Below are 25,799 nucleotides of genomic sequence, written 5' to 3'. Positions count from 1 at the left end.
CTTTTTTTTCTCCTTATGGGGTCAAAATGAACAAAAGGTTGAGAAGCACTGATCTAGAAGGCGGTTCAGTAAAAGGGGTGAGAGAATGGCACCCTTAAGGACTGAATGCAGGAGATGGTGGAGGGAATAGCAGTGAGAATGGTTTTTTTTTCTCCTTCCCTTCACAGGTCAGCTTCCTGAACCATAACTACACTGAGCACTTAGTACATGTCAGGCCCCATGTGAAATGCTGACCATATATGGTTTTACTTTTTATCCTCACAACAATCTTACGAAGTTATGTTCCCTTTTTACAGATGCTCAGAGAATGTAGGGGGCTTACCCAAGAACCCACAAGGGGTCAGTGGTAATAGATGCAAATTCTGGCCCAAGTCAGACACACGGCAGGAGTGTAATCACCCTAACTATGAGCGGAGCTGGCAGGCCTGAACTCATCTGTTGGAAGAGAAAAAAGGTTTCTGCTACATGGTGAGCTTACCCAAAATTGTTACTTGAATGAGACAGGAGAGGAGCAAAAATGCAAGTGGGAGAGGAGACAGCTGATGGAGAAGGAATCCAGACAGCAGGACATGACAGATTCCAGGAGGAAGGGCTGGCCTTGGCAAGCCACAGAGCAGGGAGAGAGTGGAAGGAAGCTGAGAAAGCCCGTTCAGGGCTATGGGCAGGTGACAGGGGCAGGGCCTGGGGGAGAAATCCTGTCCCCACTGAAGGCAGGCTGAATTAATTCTTGGTGGAATCAATCAACACAGTGACATTACTTTCTCCAGCACCCTTTTTGAATGAGAATCAGTTCATTAATATTATGTCTACCTTCCCTCTCCCCAAGGCCCCGACTTGGCAAAGGCAACCAGACACCACGCTTTAGGGAAATAAGGCCCAATCTTTTCTAATATGAAGACAACGTCTTGCCATCAGAAACAAAACAAACAACTTCCTAGCACTCAGTAACAGTAGCTGTCCTCTTAGCATCCATTGTGAGAAAATGCTCAATCCACACTGACTTTGTCCAGCTGAGACCCTTAATATGACTTCACAGTGTCTTTATCACAAAGATGCATCTGAACAGATGTCCAACAGGAAAGACATTCAGTCTGCAGGGGGTGCCTTCTTTACATCCGGATTTTCAAACCCACTACAAGAAAGCCTTCCCCCATTCCCCTTATGGGCCACAGGTTGGGGATCCCTGATCTACAAAAGAGGCAAAAGATATCCTTGGGGGTCCAGTTCTCTGATGACCAGCAACTGAATGACAGGTGAGTTCCTGAAACTCTGTACGCCTGAGTATTCTCCTTTGTAATGGGGATAGTGATGCAAGTTTTCAGCTTCAAGTGAGACTGAGTTTATCACATCTAACACAGAACCGGACACACAATGGGTAGTGAATATTATTATTTCCATTCTCCAGAACTGGTGGTTCTATTTTCAAAGTGTTCCCAGGACCTGCAGCATCAGCATCACCTGGCAACTAGTTAGATATACAATTTTTCAAGCCTCAGCACTGACTCGTCTGGAGGTAGGCCCAGCAATTTCTGTTTTAACAAAGCCTCCAGGTAACTCTGGTGCTCACTAAAATTTGAGAACCACTACTCTACAGCAGTGGTTTTCAACTTTTTTTTTCTTTATAAGCAGAAGAATCCTTTTGAACAAAGGTGAAACATGTAACTTTGAAACAGCTCTCATGGTACTGGGTTGGCGATGCTCCACATGTCCCCTCTGGGTCGTGACTCATTCCCTGCAGCCATCCCAAGGGACCTCAGAGGCAGGAAACAGTAGTCTTTGGTATAGTTACAGATATTACAACTTTTGGGGGCACCACTGAAAAATCTAAAAGATGTAATACTACACCATTCAACCGTAATTATAAGGCAATCCTGCCGCAGTAAAATAATGCTTCCTGGGGTTTTGAGAGGTGTCTTCAGCTAAGTTACCTCATACCAGGTCACCCTTCAGGGTCACCCTCAGGACCATATTGCTGGCCCCCCCTTGGCTACTTTATATGCTTGGGAACAAACTTCTCCCGAATGCCCAGCCAGCTATCCTTCACTGGCCCCAGCTTCACGTCACACTGCCTGCTATCCAGAGCAGGCTGGACCCCACTCACGTGATGTCGGAAGACTTACTTTGTCATAGCAGAAATAGATTTTATGCCTCCATCAAAATTTAGTGACACACTTCTGGAAACAGTCAAGGACCACCAGAGAGCTGTGGGCATGAGTGGGGAATCACTGCCTGGGAACACAGTTTGAGAACCACTGATGTAGACGTGATAACTATGGAGACAATTCTTGAGCGGGTTTGTTCACTGCAGAACGCATGGGACCACATTTTCCACATGGGATGTATATAGGCTGATGTGAAAAAAGGAGCAAAAGGAAAGAAAGCCACAGTTCTCAAGAGGGGATCCGCTTTGGTTTCTCAGAGCAAACAGCAGACGTTGGAGGGATGACGAGGGAAGGCCTCGTTAAGCAAGATTATGAAAAACTAGCACCACTGATCAGATCCGTCATCTGTCATCAGTACCGAGTCTTCCAGCTCATGTTTCATACGGGCTGTGCGTTATTACTGTCTCTACTCTGACAGTAAGTTCACCTTGACACAGAAGTTCACCCACTGTAGCATCTTAGGGGAAAGAAAACCCACCCATGACTCGTATCATAACTAAAAATACTTCCAGACACCAAAGACTATTAGGAAGGAGGAGGAGGAGACAGCAAAGGGATTTCCTCTCACTGATTTTCTAATGTGAGCCTCTCTCAATATCATGGGGGGTTGGGGGGAGGTGCAGGACAGGTGTTAACTACTTCAGGTAACAGATAAGGAAACTGAGGCACAGGTGGGCTAAGTGCCCTGCTGAAGTTCACACCGCTGATCGGCGGCAAGAACCAGGTCTGCAGTCCTATGGAGGACTCAGAGAGAGAGAGAGATCTGAGTCCAACCCCTCATTTTACAGAGGAACCACCGTTCATCCACAAAGTGGGGTGGTCGGCCCAGAGTGATTCTCCTGGTTTGGCACAAGGACGGATGTACCTGAACCTTTAGAAAAGAGAGCATCTCACCTGGTGAGAATGAGGTAGGAGGGAAGACAGGCCTTTTTCTCCTCGGCAATGTCTCTAAGGCTGGGCTGGCCACAACCAGAGCCAGGAGCCACATGTGGCTCTATCGATTTTAACTTTAATTAAAATCAGATAAAGCAAAAAATCCAACTTCTCAGTTCCACTAGTCACATTCCAAGTACCCGAGAGCCGCATGTAGCTGGACTAAACATGTCCATCACTGTGGAAAGTTCTACTGCACAGAGCTGCTCTAAAGTACACCCTTTATGACAAGAGTGTAGCTGGACCTGGAATCAGGAGTCCCAGGGATGCCACAATCAGTTCTAGGAACTCGGGGCAAATCTCTGGGCCTCAGTTTCCTGATGTGTAAAAAGCCGAAGTTGGACTCCACGACTGCAATGGCCCCTTTCAGCTCTAACATCCCATGATTCTGCACCTCGAACTCCAGAGGGCAGGTTTCTGACCACCCTCTCTTCTTTCCTAGGACTTCCACACTGGCCCTGTATCAAATGAGATCAGGAGAATAATGCACTTGGACTTTATTATTTCCTGCAGGAACACAATCACTGAGTAAGAATGAAACGGCATTCTTCTAATTATTTCAAAGGTTAAAATAAGAAACAGCCACAAGAACAATCTCTCCAAATATTCCCTAGGAATAACTGCTGAAGATACCAAGGACTCCCCCCCACCCCCTACCCCTGCAGGGTTCCTCACCTAAGGATCTACATGACAAATGTGCTGGACATTAGGAGGAGAAAAAAATATATTCCCACAGAAAACTGGTACGGTTCTTTTCACCACAAAACGAAAGCTACATTGTTCACTATGATTTTGGGGGGTGGGTTGGCTCCTCAGAGGAGCAGACGCTTGATCAGTCCCCGCCTCGGCACGAGGCCCCTCCCACAGCTCCCCGGATGAGGAGGGTCTCGTCACAGAGCGCCTGATCCCCTCCTGGGTCCAGCTCTACCCCACTGAATATCTACTTTCTGCAGAGGCCACATCTAACACTTTTGAAACTACAGCTAGAATGCTAACGTGTTTCAAAAAAAAAAAAATCAAATAGTTCAATGATCTTTCTACTATTCCAGATCGTAGAAATATAAATTTGGAGTACCATGAGAATAAAAAACCTGCACCTCAAATCCTGGAGCTGGACAGAATTACTTATCTCGCCAGAACAGGCAGAAGGCTGGCTCCGGGGAGCTTCCGCATCCTCCTCCTCCTCACCATCATCTCCATCAGCCCGACCAATTACATTAATTAAACTCCCATTAATTAAAATAACAATGGCAAACATTTACTGGGCTTCTAGTTAACTCAGTGCCAGGCCCAGTTCTCAGCACTTTATACGTATCAACTTCCTTAGGCCTCACAGTAGCCCCAGCAAGAAGGGGCTCCATTTTCCAGGAGAGAAAACTGAGGCAGTGAAAGGTTAAATAACTTGTCCAAGGTCACACAGTAGCAAGTGGCAGAGCTGGGGTTAGATCTGCTGGTCAGGCTCCTGCTCTCTGCCATTACAGGACCCCTCTTTTTTTTTTTTTTTAAGATTTTATTTATTTGACAGACAGACATACAGCGAGAGAGGGAACACAAGCAAGGGGAGTGGGAGAAGGAGAAGCAGGCTTCCCGCGGAGCAGGGAGCTCGATGCAGGGCTCGATCCCAGGACCCCGGGACCATGACCTGAGTGGAAGGCAGACGCCCAATGACTGAGCCACCCAGGCGTCCCTACAGGACCCCTCTTTTCAACATGCACAATGAACACTGTCTCACCTTATAAGGTCCAAATTTAAAAGCACCTGTTGAAAACATTGCAAAAACATACAAGCCAAGTTAAAAAAAAAAAAATTGTACTTGCTTAGCAAACACAGGTTCCAGATTTGTGCTCTAGCATGCCTTGCAGACTGCCAGCCATGAGCCCTTCCTGAAATCCTGGAGAATGCCAACCCTTTAATTCTGTCATTTTTCCAACATTTACTCTAAACTTCCTCAGCATTGTTTTCTGGTGAAATTACCAAAACACTGTCTTCAGTGCGACAATCAACCAAAGGCGTATTAACAATCAGCAAAAACGTTCCTACCTATGAAATTCCATCTGTAATAAGGGCAAGTCATAAATAATAAAAAGACAATTGAGTTGGGAACTGATAATGCCAGTCTTTGCAGCTGTTATGAGCCAGTTTAAAAACAAATTTGCGGGGTGCCTGGGTGGCTCAGTTGTTAAGTGTCTGCCTTCCCACTTGGGTTATGATCCCAGGGTTTTGGGATCGAGCCCAGCATCGGGCTCCCTGCTCAGCGGGAAGCCTGCTTCTCCCTCTCCCACTCCCCCTGCTTGTGTTCCCTTTCTCAGTGTCTCCCTCTCTCTGTCAAATAAATAAAATCTTTTAAAAAATAAAAAATAAAATAAAATAAAATAAAAACAAATTTGCATGAGTGATTGCTGGGCTTTTTATAAACATGGTACCTGCCAGGGAGCAGTTCCACTCTCTCTTCTCTGGACTTTCTGTCCTTCACGTAGATGCTGACTCCGTAAGCCCCAAGTCTTACAATGCTTTTATGATTCCTATGCATATCAGGACAATCTTTTGTGGACAATAAAAGTCTCTTAAAGGCATCAGAAAATGAACACTTTCTGAGTTATGTGTGGTTTTTTTAGTAGTAGGGGACAGCACGGTATAGTTGAGCAGGCACAGGTTTGCATTCGGGCTGTGCAGCCTTGGGCAAGCTACTGAACCTTTCTGAGTCGTAGTTTTCTCTTCCATAAAATGAACTAATTATATTTTATAGCTTGTAATGCCTGGTCAAGAGCCAGCACAGAAAAGTTACTCTCCTCTCCTACTCATTATCAAAGTTATAAAAAGTGAAGTTAGTTTTAAAACTGAGTTGCACTCAAGGGAAGCAAGGGCAAAAAAACTATTGGGACTTCATCAAGATAAAAAGCTTTTGCACAGCAAAAGAAACAGTCAACAAAACCAAAAGACAACTGACAGAATGGGAGAAGATATTTGCAAATGACATATCAGATAAAGGGCTAGTATCCAAAATCTATAAAGAACTTATCAAACTCAACACCCAAAGAACAAAGAATCCAATCAAGAAATGGGCAGAAGACATGAACAGACATTTTTCCAAAGAAGACATCCAAATGGCCAACAGACACATGAAAAAGTGCTCAACATCGCTCGGCATCAGGGAAATCCAAATCAAAACCTCAATGAGATACCACCTCCCACCAGTCAGAATGGCTAAAATTAACAAGTCAGGAAATGACAGATGTTGGCAGGGATGCGGAGAAAGGGGAACCCTCCTACACTCTTGGTGGGAATGCAAGCTGGTGTAGCCACTCTGGAAAACAGTATGGAGGTTCCTCAAAAAGTTGAAAATAGAGCTACCCTATGACCCAGCAATTGCACTACTGGGTATTTACCCCAAAGATACAAATGTAGGGATCCGAAGGGGTATGTGCACCCCGATGTTTATAGCAGCAATGTCCACAATAGCCAAACTGTGGAAAGAGCCAAGATGTCCATCAACAGATGAATGGATAAAGAAGATGTGGTATATATATACAATGGAATATTATGCAGCCATCAAAAGGAATGAGATCTTGCCATTTGCAACGACGTGGATAGAACTGGAGGGTATTATGCTGAGCGAAATAAGTCAAACAGAGAAAGGCATGTATTATATGATCTCACTGATATGAGGAATTCTTAATCTCAGGAAACAAACTGAGGGTTGCTGGAGTGGGGGGTGGGGTGGGAGGGATGGGGTGACTGGGTGATAGACACTCTGGAGGGTATGTCCTCTGGTAAGCGCTGTGAACTGTGCAAGACCGTTGAATCTCAGATCTGTACCTCTGAAACAAATAATGCAATATATATTAAGAAAAAAAAAAGAAGAAGATAGCAGGAGGGGAAGAATGAAGGGGGGGAAATCGGAGGGGGAGACGAACCATGAGAGACGATGGACTCTGAAAAACAAACAGAGGGTTCTAGAGGGGAGGGGGGTGGGAGGATGGGTTAGCCTGGTGATGGGTATTAAAGAGGGCACGTTCTGCATGGAGCACTGGGTGTTATGCACAAACAATGACTCATGGAACACTACATCTAAAACAAATGATGTAATATATGGTGATTAACATAACAATAAAAAGTGCTCCAAAGCACATGAAAGCAACTTTAAAAAATAAAAATAAAACTGAGTTGCACTCTTGAGATTTCATTTTTCATTTTTGTTCGGTTTAAGACCATAGGAGTTCTTGAGGGACTCCTACTTTCAGATACTTCTGGAAAGTGTTACCATATGGAAGGCTTCAAGCTCTCCAGGGCAAATGGGGGAAACCTATGGATTTCTATGTGGAATGGACATTCGATTCCAACCCTCTTAAAACAAAACAAAACTGTGTTTGTATCCAGCAAAACAAACCCACAAATCATTTCTATGAATGTAAATTTTATAGGTCACCTTCCTTCACCATTTTTCCTTTCCCTGATAAAAATAAAAATGTGCTACTGCACATAAAACAAAACTTATGCTGACCACTAAAGCCATTTCTAGTCAAAATTCAAGAGCCTATGTATGCCCCTCAAAAGCAACTATTTGCTCTTAGGCTCCATTCGGTGAGCCCAGGCGTAACACTGATGCCGCAGAATGCCAGGTTTCAGCCTTCTCAAGAAACTGCCATGAGGTGGTGTGACTTGCCAGAGAGATAGGAAGGCCTTGGTCAAGACCCCTTTGGCACCAGTGCACGTGGTTCCCAGAGTTACTGTGTTGTTACCCTGTGGGTGACTATCAAAATGGGAACAGTGACATTCACCCTTCGAGGATACTCCTTTTTATTTTTACCTAATGGAATACACCAATAATTTCTTCATATGTAGGAAGAGATTGTTTTTTAAGGGATGGCTTAGATAGCTCAAGGATAGAGAGCTCAATGTGTTTTGAGGAAGGGGATGCACAGAGAGGATGGGTGCTCAAAGGCTGCTCGCAAACCCCATAAGGAGATGAGGAAGATGAGCCAGAATCTCTAAGACTCACAGGCAGCCACATCACGACTTGCCCTCATGCCAATTATCCCTACTGCTGACTGAGTGTGAACTCAGGCACCAAGGCGGCCTCCCCACCCTTGACTGTGTGCTGGATCCACGTGGGAGCTTTCCACCACCCTCTGGGCCCCAAGGCCAGAGGGGCTGACCTGCGGGGTCTGGGTGCAGCCAGGGCTTCGTGATTGTCAAAAATCACTCCGCAGCTGATTCTAACATACAGACAAGCTCACAAGTCACCACCCCGGTCTCCTCTCTATCAAGGCTGCCTAAGCCACCAGATCCTATTCCCTTTGAGAATTCTTTTTTTTTTCCTAACGAACAAGAAAAAAGAAAAGATAAAGCTGTTTAAAGATAAGCTAAAATCCTAAATTTTAAGCTTTTCTCAAGATAAAAGTTCAAGGTCAGAACTTGGTGTGACTTCATCCCTTTGCCCTGCCTCCATAATAAAGATTACAACCCAGTCTAGGAGATTAGAACACAGAATATATTCCCAAGCAGAGCAGAGTGTAAAGGGTACCCCCTTCAAAGAGGGTGGGAAGAAAAGTACATTAAGATGTTTACGGAGAGGGGAAAAAAGTTGAAATACCAGCTTCACTGCCCTTTGGATATTCTTCTTAGACCCTTCCTAAGTCTCCAACTGCCTGACTTTGCTGGGCTCCTCCTCCTCGACTGAGCCCTATGGCCTTCCTTACAAATTACTCACTCCTAGGCAAGGTCACCCCCTCCTGCTTCCATCCTCCTGCAGTCTCCTGCCTCCAGCTCAGACCACCTCCGTCCCCCACCCTCCACCCCAGGTTTCCAGGTGGGCCCTCACCGTGGAGAGTGTGACCCATAAATACCAGTGGGGCATCAGCCAGCCAGGCAGGTGGGGAGGGAGGGTGTCCTCAGGTTCTCCAGGCCCGGTTCCTGGCCACTCAGCCACCCTGGTACAGGCGGGGCCGGGTGACAAGCAGTTCTCAGCCTGGCCAGCACCCAGACAGACCCCCGGCTCGCAGGGTAGATTTGACAAGGCTGCACACAGCAGGGAAACAAGAGGCGTGGGGTTCTCATCTCACCTCTGCCCTTAGCTAGCTCCATGACCTAGGGCAAGTAATAGCAACATTATAGAAAGAGCCTCAGTTTCCCCACCTATAAAAAGGGAACTAATGTTTGACCAGTGTATTAGTCCATTTGGGCTTTGGTAACAAAAATACCATAGACTGGGTGGCTTAAACAACAAACATTTACTTCTCAGTGTTACAGTGGCTGGAAGTCCAAGGTCAAGGTTGCCAGCACATTCGGTGAGGTTCAAAAATGGCCATCCCTCATTGTGTCCTCACATGGTGGTGGGGCAAGACAGCTAATCTTATTCAGGAGGGCTCTGCCCCCATGACCTAAATCACTTCCCAAAGGCCTCACCTCCTAATACCATTAATTTGAAGGGTTAAGATTTCAACACCGGGATTTGGGAGGAGACATAAACATTCAGTTCATAACAACCAGACTCCCCACAAAGCCTTTTGAAAAGACCTGCTCAAAATCAGAACTGAATACAATATAAATTCTCTAAACACTGAGTCTTCTGTACACCAGACACTGACTGCCGGGCTCTGGCAGGTAAAGCTGCATAATTCAACGTCGTAATTAGTTTAACAGTATGCCTCTGGAAATCCAGACAAGAAAAAATGTAAATACGTCCAGAGAGGCAGGCAGAGAAGAGAGTAAAGAGGTGACAGCAAGAGCAACACCAGCTCACATTTATGGAGTTGTCTATGGCAGCTCTTCTAAGCACACTATGTATATAGTAACTGCAGGTGAGCCTCAAAACATCCTTGTGAGGTAGACAGGGACTGTTGCCCTCATTTTACAGATGAGGAATCTGAAGTTCAGAGCGTGTTATGGTCTGAATGTGTGCGTCCCCTCAAAACTCACATTGAGATCCTAAACCCAATGGGATGGTAATTGGAGGTGGCGCCTCTGGGAGGTGATTGGGTCACAAGGGTGGAGGCTTCAGGAATGGGATTCAGTGCTCTCCTAAAAGAGAGCTCCCCACCTCCCGTCTTGTGAGGAGTCTGAGAAAACAGCTGTCTATGAACCAGGAAGCAGGTGCTCATCAGACACTGAACACTAAGGCCAGTGTCTTAATCTTGGCCTTCCCAACCTTCAGAGCTGAGAGAAATACATTTGTCATTTATAAGCCACCTTGTCCATGGTATTGTTACAGCAAGCTGAACAGGCTAACACAGAGAGGAAGTCCCTCAAAGTCACACGACTAGTGAGTGGCAGAGCCAGGCTTTGGCCCCGGACTTGACCTCAACACCTGGATCTTCATCGTTCGATGACAATGCACCTACTGACTTTCCCACGCCCCCTTACCCAGGCCAAGGAAGCCAGGCACCCCCTGCTCTGTCCTTCCATACTTCCCAACTCGCATTGCTATGGAACACTCCTATCCGACGCTGTTACCTATTTCTTCTGTGTCTACTGCCCCCATTAGCTTATGGTCCTCAAGGAGAGGAAGAGAGTATAGCAAGTGCCTTGTAAACTGCTGGTATGGAATAAACATTTTCTTAATGGAGGAAATAATGAAACTGTGCTAGATTTCGAAAGACACGCAGGAATTTACTGGGTAGTGCAAGGGAAACTTTCAAAAGTAGAGGCAGTACCTTCTTCAGCCTCATGTCCCCAGAAACTGGCACTTAAGAAATGTGTGATAAACTCTTGGCCAAGGAAACGATGGGAAGACAGTCAGAGAGATGTAAGGCTACACAGTGAGTAAGGGTAACCTGGCCAGGGTGAGTAAATCGACTGCAGAGGGCCTGTGGGAACACAGAGGTGCTTCTCAAACTAGCTGTGGAGAGAGATCAGCTTTTTGGTTTTATTTAGTTCCAACTCATCATGGACCCATACTTTGATAAAATGCACTAAAAATGAACTGCTAGAAAAATGAAATATGAAATGCAGGTCCGATTTCTTATTAGATCCACGAGATATAAAATGATTGTCAAATTGTTATGCAAATGTCTAAATATGTACTCTGCATATGTGTGCTTCCCTAGCTGCAGCTTATCAGCAAAGAGCTGCGTCTGCAGACCCAGGTCTGCAGGGCCTGGGGGGGGGGGCGGGGAAGGGGGAGGCAGGGAGCAGCAGGAAAGGGGAGCTCCAGGCCAGCTATCAAACACTGGGGGAGAACAATGTTCACTGAGGCTTTCTGCTCCACACATATTAACTCATTTCAATCCCACAACCTATCTGTGTGGTAGGTGCTATTATCGCTCCCATTTTAGAGACGGGGAGATGGAGACACACAGCAAATAAATAACTCTTCTAAGATTCCAGAGCCTGTAAGAAGCACAGCCAGGCCTTGAACCTGGACAGTAGGAACTCTCAACCACTAGACTGGGATGCCTTTGCGGGGCTGCGAGATAGGAAGTGACATATTCAGATTGAAGTTTTAAAAAAAGCACCCTGGTGGCAGCCTGAAGGGTCAAGGTCGGTCTGGAAACCTTAGCAACCACCCAGGTGAGAGGCAGTGCAGGTAAAGAGCAGGCCTGTGGGCTGGTTAGGAGGCAGATGTGGCAGGCATTGGTGGAGGCCAGGAGTAGCTGAGCTGCAGGTGGGCAAGGAGGAGAGAGGGTTCCAGGTGACTTGGTCCAGAGCCTGGCATCCTGGGTGGAGAAGTCTTGAAAGTTAGAGAAGGCAGGAAGAAAAGCAGGTTTTGAGGGGAAGATGAGAACAGTGGTTTGCCACAATATCTCCATGAATTTCAAGAGCCCAAGACAAACAATCTGCAGTCACATCTTGGGAAAATTCTAGAGATGGTGATCTTTAGAGTAGTTTACTGAATTCAGGTAGCTACTACTTACACTCTAGTTCTGCTGAACCACTCTCCTCCTTTTCTCTTTTCCCCTTTGTCCTGCTTACACTTAAAATATTAAAAAGCAGAAATTCCCCAATGCTAAACTTACCTCCCCTTGAAAATCGCACACAGCATGTAAAAGGGTTCTGGTCACCAAGTCCAGTTGATAGAGGGAGAAGGGGGAGCCACGCCACATAGCAATTCTCAACACCAGCTGGATGTCCCACAACTCAATTCTGACACTACGTATCTGGATCCAGATAGCATTAGATTCCACAGGTTAAGGGTTCAGTCCTACAAGACTGCCCTGCCCTGCCCCGCCCCGCCCAGCCCCTTCAGACCCAAGGCTCAAGCCCAGGTATCACCTGTGCTTCTGAAACACAGACTACAGATCCAAGGTTTCCATGACACCTTCCTCGGGTTTGGTTCCTTTGTGAGGGTGCTCACAGAACTCAACTCACTGTATTTACTAGATTCCAAGTTTATTATAACTGGCTATCACTCAGGAACAGCCAGATGGAAGAGATGCATAGGGCAGGGTGTGAGGAAAGGGCGCTGAGCTGCCCAGGTGTGCTCCCCGCCCTGCATCTCCAGGTGTTCACCAACCAGAAGCTATCCTAACCTCCTCCTTTTTGGGTTTTTATGGCAGCTTCATTACATAGACACAATTGATTAAATCACTGATCACTGGTGACCTCCTGGGAGGTCAGAGGGGTGGGACTGAAAGTTCCAATTTTCTAATCCCGAGGTTAGTTCCCCTGGTAACCAGCCCCCATCCTTAGGTGGAGCTCAAAAGCCACCTCATTAACATAACAAAAGAATCTTTAGCACTCTCATCACTTAAAAAATTCCAAGAGTTTTAGGAAAGGGATGAACCATATATATACTTCTCATTATAAATCACAGTATTGTTCATAGCTGTGTCCCCAGAGTAGGTAACTGAAAGATCCCTGTTGAATGGGAAAGGATCATTTTTGTACTTATTAAAAACTGAAAAAACGATGAAGAGACAGGACCTCAGTGATCTCTAAACCATTAATAGCAAAGAAACATCTGAGTACAAGACAGACACATCACAGGGCGATGTCTCTTCCTCCAGCCCATAAACCTGGTGGACACCTCCCCCTGTTGCACTTTTCACACGCTACCACCAGGGACTGTGGGACAGGTAACATGGCGCCATGGAGAGCACAGACTTCAGAGTCAGACAGGCCTGGCTGCAAAGCAAGATGCCACCACCACTTCCTACCAGCTCTTAAGCAGTATTCAACCTCTCCGAACTTGCTTCCTCACCTGTAAATGAAGCCTGTATTCCCTACCTCAGAAGGCTACTGTGAGGTGAGAGTAGGCGTATGCAAAGCTCCTAGCACCTCATCATCGTCATCAAATTAACTGCTGGAACACTATTTTCTCCCAGTCAGTGCCAAATGCACTTAACTGTGAATAACTTCAACCGAAATTAAAGTTGATAAGTTTGATGAGAGCAGTATGATCCTGATATTAATTATAATAACAATCCTTAATACCTGAACACTTACTATTAACCCACTGAATGTTTATATACATCAGTAGCTCCTTTATTCCTAAGCTAAAGATAGTATTTCATCAATTCTAAGAAGCATATTCTGTTTACATCCCTGATATTGGGACGACTCTCTGAGTGGGCAGAATGGTCCCCCAAAGATGCCTATGTCCTAATCCCTGGAACATGTGACTATATTATATTACATGGCAAAAGGGACTTCACAGCTATAATTAATGTTACAGACTTTAATACAGGGAGGGGGGGCTGGTGGGGGGAGGAGGCACATAGTCTGGATTATCCAAGTGGGCCCAACTGAATCAACAGATTCAGAACTTTCTCTCGCTGGAGGCAAAGATGGAGCAGAAGGAGACCTTAAAGAGATTCCAGGCATGAGAAGGACTTAGTCATGCTATTGCTGGCTCTGAGATAGAAGATCCAAAAACAAGGACCAGAGAGAGGTCTCTAAGAGCTGACAGTGGCCCCCAGCTGACAACCAGCAACGAGGCAGGGACCTCAGTCTGACAACTACAAGGATTCTACCAACAACCTCAATGACCCTACAAATGGATTCTTCCCAGAGCCTCCCAATAAGATTTAGGACTTGTAAAACCCAGAGCAACCAGCCAAACCCATGCCAACTTCTGACCTACAGAACTATGAGATAATACATGTATGCTGTTTTAAGCTGTTCAATTTGTGGTACTCTATTATGGCAGCCATAGAAAACATAGTCTTAAAGTTGATGAGGGTCGCTGTGGGTTACAGGTAAATAAACAGCAATATTTTTCTTATTGGCACACAGAATAATGGCAACATCCCATAATTGATGGCATCTTGAATTTGTTGAAATATGGCGTATTGTTATCTCTCTGTTGCAAATAGGCAAACAGAGACTCTAAGAAGTCAGGTGACTTGCCCAGGTGATTCAGACTGCAAGCCTGAGCTCTAAACCATCACGCATACTATCAGAGCGCATAAGGGCTAAAGAATCCTGCTGAAAGACCAGGCCAGGAATGGCTAACACGACACCCTACCCCCTCACCCTCTCCCCGCCTACGCCAGGCCCATGTCGAACATGCATCCCTATCGCGTGCAGTTGACCGCAAAGACCCAGCCAGGTCCAGAAGGTACCTACCCTCAGCAGCATTCGTTCACCTACTGTGGATGGAGCACCTCAAAGTGCTAGGTAACCTTCTAGGTACTGGGGACAGAACAGCAGACCAAGAGCCTGTCCTTACGGAGCTGGCACGGTAATGGGGGAGGTCAGCACGACAGCAACAGAAGAAAATACTGGAAAGAAAACTAAAAAGCATCCACGGAACTGAAAAGCCCCCTTCATAAATTATGATCATCGACACATTCAGGCAGTGGAAAGGGGACACTGGGCCCTGGAGGAGCAGGTCCTCCTTTCTGGAGCTTCCATGGGCCTCTACTACAGGTGTGAGCTCTGGGAAGGAGAGTTCGTTGCTGATGTGGGGTTGGTTTAGCTTTTCTTCTTCTTTTTTTTTTTTTTTTTTTTGATAGAGATGCAGGCTAACTTTATACAGGACTGCCTCGTGTGGATTTCTAAAAGCAAACCAAAAAACCACAGTCTTCTTTTTTTGCTAACTCACAATTTCTCTCTTTTGATGGATTTCATTTTTAAAAAGATGAAAATTAATTTTATGTGAACCTATCATCCCCAGAGCTGACAGAAAGAGCCCATCGAGAAGAAAGATGATTCTATGCAACTCCAGCCCCACACCCCTGGTCGATTCCTGAACTCGGGCTAGCCTCCCCACATTGCACTTTTACTTTCCTCTCTTTCACTCTGGACATAGAGTGCAACAGTTCTCTGATGCTGACGTCAAAGGGAGAACAGGAGCCCAATTCAGTGGGTAAACAAAAAAAATGCGGCACATACAGCCTTTCAGGAGATACACATCAACAGAAAACTCTAGATTTCCTAACAGATTTTGCAGGAAATGCCACTGGAATTTATACATTCTCAATCTCTTCCCTTGTTTTTGTTTGAGAGGGAGAAATTCTAGACAAGAAGATCATCCTCATAATGGTTTTGGAGAAGCCCCAGTTTAATAATACCATTAGCCGAAAACTATTTATAAATCAGACATTAGCAACTGGCATAAAACCCTACTTTCCACTTCTCTCAATTTTGCGCTGACAATTTGGCAGCCCCCTTTACCCTTTGGCCCAAAAGAGCCATCACATTCTTAAGTCTGTGTTTAAGAGATTCTGACAGCAATGTAGGCAAGAGGCTTGTTTCTGGAGGAAAGGTCAGTAAGTGCCCACAGGAGGATGGACAGGCTCAGACAGCGCACGGGGAAAAATGTACCAGTGGCCCCAAACCTCCACTTCACTCATAATCTGAAGAATTTAAACAACTCCAAGTTACCATTTCTCACCAACCAGATTCGCACAAATAGAAAGAGCTGACACACTTCTTGCTGGTGGGGCTGTGGGGGAAAGGCCATCTAGTGCATTTGCCGGTAAGAAGGCAAAATGAGTCAACCCTTCTGGAGGGGGATTATGGGGCCCTTTGATACAGCAGTCTCATTTCTGGGAATCGGTCCTTTAGGTACACCTGCACAAAGGCAAAATGAACGATTACACCTTTATTTGTTGCAGCACTGTTTGTAATAGCAGAAGACTGGAAACAATCCAAAAGTCTGGCAACAGGGGATTGGATGAATAAACTATGGTACATCCATAGAGTGACAAAATAATGTGCTGTTAGGGAGAGACAGAAATCTCTATGTGCTGACGGAGATCTCCAAGACATACTACTAATACACACACACACACATATTTATTATTTGCTGCATTTACCAGTTGCAACCTATAGGGTATGGGAAAGACTTAGATGGGGAAGGGGTGGGGCACGGTTTCTCAGTGTTTACCTTTATATATGGTTATGAGGGTTTGGGGGACCATATAATATAAATACATGACCTATTAAAAAAAAAATGAAGACGGGTGCCTGGCTGGCTCAGTCGGTAGAGCACGTGACTCTCGACCTCACGGTCGTGGGCTCAAGCTCCACACTGGGCATAAAGCTCACTAAAACAAAACAAAACAAAACAAAACAAAACAAAACAAAACAAAACTGAAGAGGTTGTACAAGCCATTCTTCACAGGAGTGTGAAGAAGAGGACAAGACTAGCCTGGAAGACGCCTGTCTAAGGAGGGTTTGGCTCCAAAGGGGTCTGCGAAAGCTGCGCAGAGTTCTCACAGAGACATCACACCAGAGTTCAGGTGAGCACAGCGTGCCTAGAGAGGTCGATCTCTGCCCTGTTTTACATCACCTGCTGGGTGGGGTGTGGGGCATCCCTGAGGCCCCTGATATTTATTGCAGCCAGAAGAAAATCAGAGAACTGCAGGCAAATGGGAGGTAAGGACAGAAAGGCTAAGATTACCTCCCAGGCAACATGCCAGGGGTATTTATTTGCTTTCTGTTTGGACAGTAATGGCTGAAGCATGCTGCTCATCAGATATTTATGTTAAAAAAAAAAGAGGGCAAACCATGTACCAGGATATTCCACTTAATTCAACAGAGAGATAGTCCTGAAAAGGTGAGCCTCCTGGCATCTTGTAAAATCAAACCATAAGCATAAATGCAATAGGTGAGTCTGCTATCTAAAGAAATTCAGTAGGGAATCCTGCTATTTCTGCTTTGGGAATCTGAGTTTGCCTGAAGAAGGCTGCACTTAACCAAGATAAAATGTGAAAGGTATTGACATTTTTGTACCTGTGAGCTTTATTTTTTTCCCCCACAAGCTCTGCCGTCCCTCCACGAAGGTGCAAAAGGCCAAAGTCCTAAGTACAAACCAGCACCCCTATCCTCAGAACCACTGTCTTAGCAGTTTGATCAATCCAACATGACTGGTCCTACCTGCTGTATGATTGATTGCCTCTCCGGAGAGCCGCCAGGAAGAGGAAGTTCATTCTGAGAGTAGGCTTTCTAAAGGATCAACTTAAAAGAGAAACTACGCAAGAAGTGCCAGCTAGCACTGAGGGGGCACAGACAAGCTCCCTTTCTTAGTTTTTGGTAGCTTTAGCAATAAGGCTCTTCCCGTCTTACCATACACTATAAAAGTCATTTCGTACGAGAAGCAGTTGCTCATAGATAAGTTCCAGAGGCTCCTGCAGCCACTGTCCTTTGCATCCCGCCACCCGCCCCCCCCCTCCCCGGAGAAGGGCCCAGGCTGGTCAATAAATCACACGAGTCCCTTTGCACATTCCCAGGAGTCACCAATGCATTCCATTCACCAGGTAGACCACAAAAGGGGTGCAGGGACCCCAGCATGTATCAGGCAATACTGAGCATGATGTTGGTGTTCGACTAACAGTAAACAATGTCAACCCCCAAAGGGCTGGTCTTTACCTGCCCTTCACGAAACGACGGACGGAAGAGGAAGAAACCCATCCCAGGGCACGTGCACCCCTGAATGTGCATTTCCTAGCACATACAATCAATTTTACTGATTTGATTAAAAAAAGAACACTGGCTCACACACTTCACGGACACACACTACAGAGAACGTGGTTTTATTGCTTCATTCCACTGGCATTTATTAGACGCCTACTACGTGCCAGACTCTGCCAGCTCACGGCATTTAGAGTTTATTGTGGCCGGAGAGGCCTGTGAGGGGCAGAGCTACTACTACCAGCCACGTTGTGTCCTTGTGTGAGTTAGAAGAAAGCAAGCCCTCCAAGTGGACCTAGCCTGGCAGACTTGATGGCATCAGAAAGAAGTGCCCCTTCCTCCTGGCAGAGGCAGATCGAGCCCAGGACACTTTTTTGAGTGGCTTTTTGAGATCTGTGCCCCCTCTTTGTTTCTTTGGCCAGACACTCTTGTGCAGTGAACAACCTGTACAAGAGTTCAAAGCAGCCCTGTCAAGAAGTCACAATTCAATCCTTCTGCTACTTGGCCAGGCATCCGACTCTCCCCTGACAACTTGTCTGAGCAGCCAATCATCACCTTATACACCCCTGTGAAGCCCCGTGGTCTAATGTGCAGGCCACGCTCTAATAATTCAAAACGTTTCAGTAGTCTGGGTACAGGACAGGCATCAAGTCTGCTGGTTTCAACACTTTTCCAATTTGCCTGAGATTTCAGGTTGAATAAACCCAGTGTGATGGTTTTATATCAACAAAGTCCTCACTAAGCCTCAATAAAATCCAAGCAGCTTTCGGACTTTGATTCCTCTTTCCATCCTTAGATTTATTTAGCCCATGTTGATAGCTAAATTGTGTTGCTCCTCTGCAATAATTTTTTCTGCGAAAAGCAGACAAAATTTGAGGTCACCACAAGCTTGGGGTCTTAGTCAAAGGGTCCCGGTGAGGGCAAGGGTTTAAGGTCCAGTGCTCAGGGACATTTTCGCCCATAGTATCTGCAGGTCAATAAAAGCCCGATTATTCTCTATCGGTAAAGTTAAGATTCCACCCCAGTGGGTTCATGTGGTTTGCACACAGCCATACAGAATAAACTCTCCCTACAGGGATGCAAGTACAGAGTTAATGCTTGATTCACAGCCCACACCAGTAAGCATTTATGATGATCCCACCCAAGTTAAACCAGAACTTACACGATTCTCCTTGGTCAACCAAAGGGGGTCCTATGTCAATTACGTGACACTGACTGCAAGGAGAATGATTGTCCATTCTGTAAGAAAGCCAAGCCTCCGCTTATAATCAATGAATGTGAAAAAGTACTGAAAATTCTGAGCAACTGATTCACTAGGCAGACCTAAAAGAATTTCTTCTTTTAGCTACTAATTCTCCAGCAGAATTGAAAGTATCAAAAGTCTTAACCCGTCTGCAACACCTTGGTTTTTATTATACAGTAATCTTCTGAAATGCAGACCCATTAAAAGAAGACAGAAACCCTCCTTGTCAGAGGATGGCAACCAGACACTCACACTAAGCACTTTTACGGTACCCAATAAAGTCTGACATGATAAACCAAACATTTAAGTGACACTACAAATGATTTTTAAGACTCGGCAATAAATGGAAAAATCCAGCTAGAAGTAACCTTCAGTCAAATCACTCCACTCTGCCCTAGATCCAAGTCACTTGCTCACTGCTCTTCCTAAGAGAGGCACAGTGGGGAGAACAGGACCTGTTGGTATGAGGCAGTTCTAGAACAGCACTTAGCAGGCCAGTCCCTTCCTCTGTACTCTCAAGGCCTCTCTGGGAGTCCAGGCCTGGGAGAGGCCGACTTCACAGATCACTTCAGGCCTGCTGGGTCTCTGAGGCAATTCTGGAAGCTTTGACTTCTCTGACTGAAGAGGGCTAAGCCTGATGGAAAGAAAGGCACTGATAATTCTCCTCAGGTGGGTCATGTCACCCCTAAAAGGAGACCTCTTCCCATGTTTCTCTTGGTTTGATTTATAGCTTCTATATGGAACTTCCACTGCCCTTCCCCCAGCCCCTTTCTCAGGAGGCAGCTCCAGGCCAGCTCCCAGCAGAGCGTGCGCAGTGCACGGAATGCGGAGTTGGAACTACGCTGGGTCAGATTCTCATCTTGCCACTGAGGGACTCTCTGCTTCCTCATCTGGGCTGTTGTGAGGCCTGAGCAAGATCATATATGTGAAGGGCTGAGATCGGGGCCCAGGATACAGAACAGCTCAATACATGGAAGCACAGACTTGTACGGGAAGTACTTTTTATCTGTCAAGCTTTCCTGTTAAACTGAGTGCCCTTATGTCTTCCTTGGGACTGTCGAGGGGCACCTGACAGCTGAAGGGGGTGTGTGTGCACGCAACTCGTCAATACAGGGTCTAGACCTGAGAAGTGACCATTTCCATAAAGTCGAGGTTGGCAAACCTGTCTGTATGCAAACCTTAATTCCAAACATTTCTCAAGAGGAACCTCCAGGGGCCTCTGGGGTGGCCTGCCCACTCTGGATTTCCGGCTCAGGTCCTGGGATTGGGGAACCCCCCCCAAGCCCTTGGGCTCTGAGCTCAGCAGGGAGTTGCTTCAGGATTTTTCTCTCCCTCTGCCCCGCCCCCCCCCCCCTTGCTGCATGCTCTTGCACTCTCTCTGGTAAATATATCTTTAAGAAAAAAAAAAGTATATACCTACAACTTCTGAAAGGGCCTCTCTTTTACAGCTAAACAATTCTCACTACATGTTCTCACTACATGTGAGAACTAAACAGTTCTCACTACATGTAAGGACCTTCAACTGCTATGCAATCTGGTGTTTTTTCCTAAAACAAAATCCTGCTATTTGTAGCTAATAAACCAGTTTTTACTGAGTAACTGTTACACAGGAGACTTTTTATTTTATATATATATTTTATATTATATATATACACACACACACACACACACACACACATACACACACACACACACACTCTCACTGGGGAAACTGGATAGAAAAGAGGGAAAGCACCGGAATCCTACCATCCACTGGTCTATATTTTCTTCTAAACTGTCCTTCATCTGCATAAACTTTTTTTTGACCTAGCTATAATTGTTAATAATGCACTGTAACTGTGCACACTGCCCTTCCCATACTTAACCTATCGTAACATAGAATTCCATGGATTACTGTTCTATTTTTTAAGCTTCTAATAAGAAAGGAAAATGGGATTGAGATCTAGGAGAATTAATTTGTTGAACAAATTAACGTAGCAATCCATCTCACATTTTAAAAAAATGCATTGACAATTGCCTAATTATATTCTCTTACTTTGTAAGCATTGTTTGGCAGGACTTTTTAAATTACTGAACTTTTTTAGATTTGGGGGAAACATTAAAATTTCCTATAGTTGTTTTCCTTGTTACAAAAGTAATACAGGCTCATTATATAATATTTAGATAGAGAAAATCTCAGGAAGTAATAATTTAACATTAATATTTGATGAACACAATGTGCCAGTCACTGTTCTAAATGCTTTAGACAGATTAACTCATTTATCCCACACAACACCTCGTGGAAGCAGAAAGATATGAAGCAACTTGCCCACACTCTTACACACCTAGAAGCATAAGCCAGGAATCCATCACTATGCTATGATGTTCTAGGAATGAAAAGAATCAATAATTTATTCAATCAAGTCCTTCACTGCTTCAGCGTATGATGTCCTAGGCAAGGAACGATTCATAATAACATTGTACCCTTTACAATTATTTACAAATATCATAAAGCACCATTTCTGCATCCCTGTGGGACAATGAGTAAAATGGGAAGTCATCTGTTACAGGAACTACCATTCCAATCAGTCCAATCGCATGTACCTGATATGCGTCAAGGAAGAAACAACAGGTGCTTGAAAGGATTTGTTTTAAAGACAGAAGCATTTTGTAAGTTTTGAAATTGATTCAATAATGTGATGAGTAGAGTCCTTGAATCAGCTGAGCACTCCTTCTCACAAGAGTTTACAACCAGTCACGACACTTTTATAAAACGTTTACAAAATGCTCCCAATCGGTCCTAAACACTTCTGATGGCTTATCTGTAGGCACTGAACATCAGTACATGAAAAAATAACTAGAAACCCTTGGGTAACATTTTTTCATACTTTAATTAAAAATCATACTTGGTTAAAGATAAATATTTCTGTTCCTGGTTTAATTTCCTACCCAGGCTAATAAACACAACTTTTAAAAATATAAACTCTCTTTAAATTTAAAATATGATTAATGAAATGTTTCTGACTGCCTGGCTCTAAAAATATTATATGACTATAACTTCAGCACTAAAAGCCTATTAAAGCTATCAATCCATTAATCATAATTATTCATAGCACTGTGGTAGAAACATGGCACACATTGTCCACAGGTATTTTATACCTCTAGATAGATAGCTCTATCTATAAAATCAGGTATCTTCTTTGGAATTTAAAATAGCTCTATCTAGCATTTCCAGAAGGCTTAAGCTGCCATCTTGTAATTTATCCAACAGCCTGCCACTGGAGTAAGCTAGAGAAGTAAAATATCCAATCGTGTTGAACATTAACTGTGTGTTAGGTGCCGTCAAAGTGTTTTGCAAAGATTGTTTCATATATTTTCATAAAAATCCTTGAGATAGAGACCACTATCATCCCCACTTTACCAATCAGCCTGCAAAGATTAAATAACTAATACTCCCATCCAGGTCTGTCTAAACCGAAACTCATACTCCAAACCACTGATGATAAACTGCTTCTCTTCCAAATCAGGCCTCAAAAAAATCTGACTTCCGCAACTTACCTCCCTAAATTAAGCTTAAGCTGACATACAAAACTTAAAACAAACAAAAAACACCCAATATAAATCTGACCATTTATACAGCAATAAATGATGTGATTCTAAATTTGAAATTTTTCATTTCTTGTCTCAGAGAGATTTCCAACATAAAAAAACAAAATTAATCTTGCGTTCGGGAACCATTTCCTCAAGTGTTTTGACTATGAAACTCTCTGCTGTCACAACTTGACAAACCACCCACGTCCTTCAACAAGTGAGGACAACACAAGCCCAACACCACCAATCTCACTGTTAGAGAGCTAATCTTTCAAATGAGACTGGAGCTTGCTACACAGAAAGACTTATAATATTAATCTTCTCAGTCTCTTGTGAAACAGTTTCACATTTTTATGTATTTCTACACAAATTCAAATGCTGTCTGGGTTCAAGACCTAGCGAATTACCTGGGTTAAACACAGTAAAAATACGACCACATTTTTTTATAAGGTCTAAAAACATAGTTGCTAGACTGCTCAGCATTTTTTTGGACTTAAACCAGGGTTTTATGGTGCTAGTTAACTGTTAGGGAAGCAAAGGGACTAAACATTTGATCCCAGAATCCTTTTATCACTGAAGAGTCTATAAAATGTTTGATTACTTTTAAAAACCACCTATGTGAATCATGTTTGCTTACTGAAAAAGGGGCTTGTTAATACACACAATTTGGCCTTAAAAAAAAAAAAAACAGCTCTTTACTTGAATGTGATTGTTTTGGCAATAGTAAAACCCAACCCCGTCATTCCTGCGTCGCCTGCCTTCCTGGTTCTCCTAGGTGAGGGCCGCCATCCTGTGATCATTTACACCGAGAGCTGAGAAGCACCAGCAATGCTGCAGCGTGGTGACTAGCACTTTAAAAACAAAGCCGAACTCCGCTTTTAAAAGAGAGAACACACAGACACAGCCCTGACTCTGACAACATCCAAAAGATTCATTATAGACAATCCATTCAGACGAAGCTACAATAGCCCCAGGAAATATAAACAGTGTCCACAAAGACAGCAGGGGAGGAAAGGAAAGAACTGATGGGAAGGAAGCTAATCATGTGAAGTTTGTCCAACTCCACAAGGTCTAATAAATTCCCGGTTTGTTTCCACTCAGAGCAGCCATTAAACGTGCCCCGACACGTGGGCGCAGGGGACCTCCCTTCTGTCCGGTTTTTGCCCATTTCCTTCTCCATAACCTTGTTTGTATACAACCACGCCCGGTCAAGGGTGACTACGAGATAACAGGCCTCATCAGTTTCTTCTCTTGGATTCCCAGTTGTCCAAAGTTTCACTCCACGGCGGTGATTTAACAAGAATCACGAGTTCTTCTGCGAAAGTTATGAATGGCTTAAGTTTACAAGACACAAACATAAGGCGAGGGACAAGTGTCGGAGGTCTTTAGTGACAGGGTTTTAAAGGGTTTTAAAATTAGTTTTAATTGATCTGCCCTAGCTAAAATTAAGGGGGGGGGGGTCACCCTGATCCACGTAATAAGGGTCCCGACAATGCTTTAAAAAAAAAAATTCACGCAAGACTCGCGTCTGAGCCTCGACCTCCCCATACCACCTGCCAATACAGCCTCGAGGCCACTCACTGCTGGGGGGTCCCTCGCGGGACTTGTGAGCTGGGCTCTCCTCTCTCTCCCGCTTCTGCCCCGCTACTGCCCCGCTAGACCCAGCGGCGGGCGGGTTCCAGGGCTGCTCGCCCGCCCGCTAGTCCCAAGAAAGAGCGGAAGAAAGTAGGGAAGAGGGGCGTGGCGCCCCGGTCGCCCCCAGATGCCTGCCCGCCTCCAGAGCCTGGCACCACCGCAAGGAAGGGCTGGGAACAGGGAGCCTCCCAACCCCAATCGGGCGCGGGGCGCATGGCCGCGGGCCGGCGAGGACGCGGGCGAGCTGCGAGACCTTTCCTGCCGCTACCGCCCCCATCCCAGCGGCCGGGTCCCCAGCCCTAGCCCCGCGGGGCCCCCGCTCTCCTCAGCCGCCGCCCGTCGAGGGCGAGCGCGCAGTCCGCCTCCCGGTCTCGGCGTCCCTCGCCCGCCCTCCCTCCCCCATCCCCTTCTCCGGCGCCCAGTGCCCCGACCAGTCCCCGCCCTCCGGGACACTCTTCCCTCCCTCCTTCCTTCCTTCCTCCCTTCCCTTCCCTCCCTCCATCTCGCTTCCCAGCACCGGGAACTCGGAGGCGGCCTCGGAATTGGCCGGCCGACGCCCCGCGCTGCGCCCCTGTGCCCGCGGGGACCAGACTCGCCACCTGCGCCCGCCGCTCGGTGCCCACTCGCCTGCCGGTGCGCTCCCCCCGCCACTGCCGCCGCCGCCGGGGACTCGGTCTCTAAGGGCTCCTGGAGACGGCTCCGACCTCTCCTCCTGCTTCTCCGGGCGCCGGCTCCGCCTCGCTCGGGGTAGGCGGGGCGGACAGCCCGACGGGCGGGGCGGCGGCGGCCCCGGACTCCTTCCTCCGGCCCTGGCCCTCCCTCCGGCCCAGGCACCCTGGCTGTTCTGGGCTTCGGCCGCCGAACCCGTGTCGTGTCCCGCCCGCCGAAGGGGAGAGGTCGGGAGCTGTAGAGCTCCACAAACGTCTGGCCGCCTTGGTCGTCCGCATTTTCCTTTCCCCAAATTCATGGAGGCCCTGAAGTTCAAGGACTCTCGGGCCCCCCCACTTCACAGAACCCTCCACCCGGCGGCTCTGACTCTCCAAAGTCTCCTTCGCGTGCGAACGCCTCGCTAACCCCTATGCCAACCGTCCCCTGGGCCGCGAATGTGAGCGCTGCCAACCCCCTACACAAAAGTTAGGCTCTGCTCCAGGAATTTCTTAAGAAAACAGTCACAGTAAAATTTAAAGGGCCCTGGGGTCATGGGGAGATTTTGTTTCCCAGAAAATGGAGATAGAACTGCGGACTGTTGAATTTGAAGTGCATGCACCCATCACGAGCTTCTCCATCTCTCCCCCAGGAAATTTGCGCTTCCAAATGCCCAATACCTGGCAGAGTTCTGCATAACGAATTAATTGGATTTGGTTCGTCTTCTCTGAATGGATTCAGGGTCAGGTAGTCTGAAGAGCCCCTTCCGTTTACACAGAGTTCAAACTATTCATACAAACAGCCATTCAAGGAAC

General features: G+C 45.9%; 1 protein-coding gene across 9 annotated transcripts in view; it reads right to left on the bottom strand.

Annotated features, from left to right (window-relative positions):
• Positions 1–25,426, bottom strand: part of GNG12 (G protein subunit gamma 12) — a 127,061-nt gene extending 101,635 nt beyond the window's left edge. For 3 of the 9 annotated variants that reach the window (XM_078072941.1, XM_078072940.1, XM_078072939.1), the window contains exon 1: positions 24,967–25,401. The gene's annotated coding sequence lies outside the window, so the exon portion shown is untranslated. Of the gene's footprint in view, positions 1–24,285; positions 24,394–24,938 lie in introns of those variants that run through there. The other 6 variants (XR_013448132.1, XR_013448133.1, XR_013448135.1 and 3 more) reach the window with 5 other exon arrangements.
• Positions 25,427–25,799: the final 373 nt, after the last annotated feature.

This window comes from Halichoerus grypus, chromosome 5 (genome assembly GCF_964656455.1).
Source record: "Halichoerus grypus chromosome 5, mHalGry1.hap1.1, whole genome shotgun sequence".
NCBI classification, from domain to species: domain Eukaryota; kingdom Metazoa; phylum Chordata; class Mammalia; order Carnivora; family Phocidae; genus Halichoerus; species Halichoerus grypus.
This window is presented reverse-complemented; position numbering and strand designations above follow the sequence as displayed.